The sequence below is a fragment of the Phaenicophaeus curvirostris genome, chromosome 1 (assembly GCF_032191515.1).
Source record: "Phaenicophaeus curvirostris isolate KB17595 chromosome 1, BPBGC_Pcur_1.0, whole genome shotgun sequence".
Classification (NCBI taxonomy): Eukaryota; Metazoa; Chordata; class Aves; order Cuculiformes; family Cuculidae; genus Phaenicophaeus; species Phaenicophaeus curvirostris.
Genome location: NC_091392.1, coordinates 194,450,960 through 194,456,727, shown reverse-complemented (window position 1 = coordinate 194,456,727; position 5,768 = coordinate 194,450,960).

Genomic DNA, 5,768 nt, shown 5'->3' with positions numbered 1-5,768 from the left:
CTACTTGGCTGTCTGCAATAGCTGGCACTAAGCTTGGCTTATCTCCATGTGCAGCTGGCATGGCAGGGCTTAGTGTGGCTCCTGCCTGTTTTCTCAGCTGCTTTCACTCTGCACTCTTCTTGATTTACAGCCTTTCACTGTGACTTTCCAAAGCCAGCACTGGAAATGGCCCTGTCTTTAAGTCCTCCAAAATAAGGCCAAAGTAATTTTGAAATACTGAGATTATTTAAACATTCCCAAAACTCCTCTTTCACCACTTTTGGGTCTGCCTGTTCCCCTCCCCTGTAGGTGTCTACTTTGCTCATGGGTGCGGTTTAAATTTTGGTGAACGTTCTTGTGAAAAAGCCATTAAGCACTGCTGGCTGGCAATGCCACTGTGGAGCAGAAGACCAGTAATCCTGGGCTTCCTCCTTTCCACCTACTGATGACCATCCTTGTGATGCTGGTGGCCATCTCTGATGTATGGATTCCCCACTACATGCTCCTGCTTCTTTTCAGTACTGTCCCACCCAGTTCCCACCTTCTCTATGTCTCCTTCTTGGCTTGAAACCAGAGTACCATACCACACTCTTACAACACTTTCTGTCCATCCCTTGAACTGAAAATCCCTCACTTCTGCAAATTCTAGTTTTTTCAACTTTGTTAGCTACTGCAAAGCTTCCTCCACCTGATCGTCATGGCTTTGTATCAGCCCTACACAACAGTGTGCATTTTCTTGTCCCATTTCCTACAGGCTTTCAGTTGGTCTAATTCTCAGCATGGTCTGAGTTCAGAATAAATCTGTACCTCCACGATGCTACAGAAACCACCATGCTCCTCTTTTGCTCCTGTCTGCCCTTCTTGAAAATATTAGTCCTTTCTCCATTAATATTCCAGTTATGGAAATTGTTTCACTGTGTCTCTGGTGGGGCAGTACGAGCCACTGACCCATGTCCAGGCTTTCAGCTGCTCCTATTCACCTCCACACTCCTTGCATCAAGATACAGACATCTGGGATGTTGGGTGGACTGATCCATCATTGCCTTCATCCCTCTTTTCTACACCTGTTAGGACTAAGTATTTCTGCAACGGTCTAGGTCCTCATCTGAGTCCCGCTCCTTCCCTTCTCCCACCACTTGCTGCCTCTGTTTCTTATTCAGGATTTATGGATGAAAGTCAGTCCCTGTGCAGAGAGCTGCTCATCATGCAACCCTCTTATATCTCCACTGGCCTCCTTCTCCCCAGCAAAGTCTGTGATAAGGCAGAGCAATTTCAGGATGATTTTTTTTTACTTACTGGATTGTCCTGGTGAGAACATGGTAAAAAGCCCCAGAACATCTTTAACCCACAGCATTAGCCTTTTTTGGGGGAAATTAATTTTGATATCTGCTGGAGATGATCTGCCCTTCTCTGTACCCTGCATCCTTGCAGCATCGCTCTCCGGTGTCATTGATATCCAGCTGGTGGCATCGCAGAGAGCAAAGTTCCAGAGCCCCTTTCTTTCCCTAAGGGTTTCATGGGCTGCATTTTTTGAAAGGCAGCATCTCTCAGACCCACAGATTTTTAACTGAAACTCTCCTAGATGGACTTTCATAATGTAAAAATGATTTTTAAAATGATTTTGACCATAAAAGAGTATTTCTTCTTGCTGGGCCATGCAGCCTGGCTTCCTTCTCAAGGACTTCTCCAATCTAAAAAACAACTAATGTATTCTAATTCAGATAGCTTTGAGGGCTGATAAAGACACAGTTCTTCGAAGAATTTCTGTGTATAAATTAATGTAAAATCTCACTTCAATAACAACTGCAAACTACAAACGCTTCCAAGAAGCAGGAACTCATTCAATTATTCAGGCACCCAGCAGTGCTTGCCTTGAACTTGCCGCACAGTCTGGCTCAGTGACTAATTACTTTTCAGCAAGATCCCTCTGCCCCTGCTTGTAGCATTGCTATCGGCATTCAGGTCATTAGAACCAATTAAGACTAATTGTAAGCCTGCATGAACAGAAAGGCTTTAGGGTATGGCAGGAGATGGCAGGACCTTACATCTTCTTGCTAGAAGTAGATCAAGCTGTCCACGCTGGACATGGTCAAGGGGCTGTTTCTCATATATTAAGCTTCAACAAATCTGCTGCCAACATGAAAGCCATTAATAACTACCCATCTGCAGCCTCAGCAGAAAGACTATGTGGACAGTGAAGGTGTTACAAAGCACCTTCTGCATTTTACAGCCATGCAGAAAGTATGCTAAGAGTAAGTGCTCACCCAGCTGACATCCTCAAGCAAGGAAAGACCTTGTTTTCCACATTTCCCTGACTTGTATGACAGGCATTATAAACAAAAAAGCAGATGTTCCTCTCAGTGTATTCTTGCATACTCACATTTTAGCCACTTCACTTTACATAATGCCATTAGGTCTCCTAACTAACACTTAACACTTAGCTGTAGGAAGGGGTGGAAATCTGAACTAGACTGCGAAGGATCATGACTTGCAAACTGTTATTTTGTTAACTGAATTAGAAACACCATAATGGCCTCTGTCTATAAATCGCAGTCTCTCTGACACCACATCCCTGAGGAATGAAGTGCATTAATAGACTTGAAACTCACCAAGAAGTGCATCTTGTGCAATTATGCAGCAACATAATGCTCTGAGCTCAGGCAGCCTCTGAGTGCAGCTTTACTTCCCCACTGAAAGGTTTTACAAGTCAACGCACATCCTGCAGGAAACTTTATTCCTTCTGTGTTGTTCATAAAAATTCTTACATTTTGAAAGACTTTCCAAGGCTGAAGGCATCTCACAATCATGGGCAATGCTGTCCCTAAATAGTAATGCCCAAGAGAGCAGACTGGCAGTTTTGCAATAACAGAATGGGGAAAAGTTATACTTTCTCCCTGTCTTTTGCTTTCCTCCTCCCTAGCCAGGGCAGGATTTTTCTCTGCTCCTTCCCGGCTATTGCTATGAATGTTGAAACCTTGCTGTGTCACAACTTGTTTTCCTGTGTGTCCCAGTAACACTGCCCATTCATAAGAATTGGCATTTCAGTTAAATATATGCCTTGAAGTTTCCCCTCTCTGCTTCTACAGAAGAATTTCAGGATTAATTCCACCAGTAGAAAAATAAGGATACTTCTTACTGCATTTGCACAGCCCCCAAGATTCCTCTTTCTTCAGGAGAGGACAGGAAGTCCCATGATTGAGGGACAGGAAAGGGAACCATGAGTTCAGCCTCTGTTTTTGTCTTTGGCTTTCCTCTTCTGAACTCAGTCTACATCAACATCTGTGCTGCAGTTACTGACAGCTGTCAGGGCAACTCCTACATAAAGGAAAAGGCAAGGCAGAGATTCAGGAAGCAGCCCCAAATTATGTAGAAACAGGGCAGCTGAAGGCCACTGGTGCCCTCCAGCCACCCCTGTTTAGATCCTGGCTCTGCAAATAGTTTCTGCAGAATTCTAAACATTTGTGTCTCAGATTTTGACTGGCTCTCTGTAATACATCAGCAGTGCTCAGATGTAAAATCCTGGATATAATCCAGCTGGTTTTTCCCCAACTCCACATGGAAATCAGGATCAACCTCAGTCCCACAAGTGGAGATGTGTCTCATTTCCAGTGCAGGGCTCCGAGCAGCTCCTTTGCAAACCCAGGTTAGTTCTTGTGCCTGGAGCACAGTTGGGGTAACCAGCAGAGTGTTTGAAGGTCCAAGGCTCGCAGTGACCTAAGAGCTGAAACGACTGCAGGGAAGCTCTTGGTCAGAGTGTGGCAACAACAGGCAGAAGACGGCTCCAAGCTGGGAGCCACAAGGCTTGGGCACCAGGAGACTCAGTCTTTCCAAGGAGTTCATGGGGTTTTTTTTCCCTGCATCTTTTTCCCACATGATGCAATCCCAATTCCTATTGCTAATTCATATATAGCTAAGAGAATTCCCAGCCCAACACCAGCCCAAGGGGATGGTGACTCTTGTACACCCCCTGCACAGGGCTCTATGCAGGATGGCCAAGGCAGGGCCACATGCACCCACCAACCCGTGGGATCCATTAGCTTAAAGCCAAGTTCCCCTTCAGCTCTAATGCTTTGCAGGAAGATTTTTGCATCCTACCAGGAAAAAGATGTGCAATCAGCCTTTGGGACTGCAGGAAGAGCCTGTCTGATGGTGGAGATGTAACTTTGTGATGTGCCAACAGGCATCTTGGACCAGGGGGCAAGGGCGTTGTGCAATGCAACTCTGCAAATGAGGATTATCTGGCAAACACCTGGGACCTGGGGTAGAACAGCAACCTGTGCACTTGCAAAACTCACGCTGGCTCACAGTAACTAGAAATGAGGTGCTGAGGAAGAGAAGTCAATAGATGGTGCTCTTCTTTCGTGCAATGTTTCAGTGTGATATTGCTAAGGAGCGCCCAGCTTTCTCTGCCACTTTGTAGGCATGAGAAGGTGAGGGTCCCCTCATTAGGGACATTTTGGGTGTCTGCCTCTTGCTCTTCTGCAGCTGAAGTCTCCTCTTCTGACCAGGTTATTCCCTGCTGTCAAGGAGTTGTGAACTCCCACCCCCAAATTAACCCTGTTTTGTGAGTCCTTGGGGCCTGTCTGTTGCACAGTGCACAGCCTTTATGTACAGAAAGGACTTAGGCTGCTGTAAAATATTAATAATATGTTTTTTTAGATCTAATAATGCTTTCCTGAGATATTGCAGAGCCGACAAGAGCTGATAAAGTTTATTTTCTCTGCAGTGCATTATCTGTCTGATGCAGCTCTGCTTAGGAGGACAGCTCAGGGTCACTTGGGCGAAGAGTATTTTTGAAAACACTGATTTGGCTGTCTGCTACTTAGCAAAATGTACCTCTGCTGCTAGAGCTAATAAAGTGGTTGTTTAATTATTATTTAATGAGCTTGTGCAGGGAAAGCAGATAATCTTCCATTCAGAAATATCAAGTCCCTCTGCCCAGTTGTGCCCTGTTTCCTATGGCTGGTCCGTCCCATCCATCCGACTCCAACAAGAAGTGCTGTGAGGAAAATGTGCGTTTCCTTGGCTGCTACTGCATCAAAAACTTAAGTTGGAAAATATCCCATTTGGAGTTTCCATCTGGGATCATGTTGTGGCTTTGGGGGTGAAAAGAGTACTGGGAACCCACCAAAGGTTTCTCAGTCTCTCCTAGAACCTTATATTGTCCTTGGATGTGACTTTGCACCTGTCTGGATGATCAGACTGCAGCATCAGGAAAGCCACATGTGAATTTGCCCTGGCAAACCTCACCTGGGTTTGTGCACCCATTTGCAGTTGAAATAGCTGCAGAGGTGGAGAGGACAGGACAGGGCACTGTTCAGGGTAGCTGAGGTTGTGTACACCTGAGCATCCCCGGGGAGTGCAACAGGAGGGACAGACAGCAGAACGGGCAAGGTGCAGTCTTTTGGTCAAGTGGTAGCAGTCCTCAGAGCTTTTGAAATCCAGGCATTTGAAGACATTTAAAGCAACCTGTTTTGTCACATTTTTGGAAGAAGATGCGCACAAATGCTTTTATGGAGACTATAAGGTGAATTTGCAAAAGCATTTGCTGGATTAGGATGCAATAATCCACTGAGAGAGTAGCAGAGCATGGAGTCTCATAGCATGGAGTCTTGTAGCATTTAGAGACTGTGGGTTATCAAGCAAAGCAGTAAAACACCTTCAGTATTTCGCACCAGCCTTGTTGTGTCTTTGCCAATGCATTTCAAAACAAATCGTTAGCTCTGCCTGCTTTCACCCCAGGTCTCTGTTCATGGTGTCTGAGTTCAGGCAGCAGCTTTTGTTGCTCA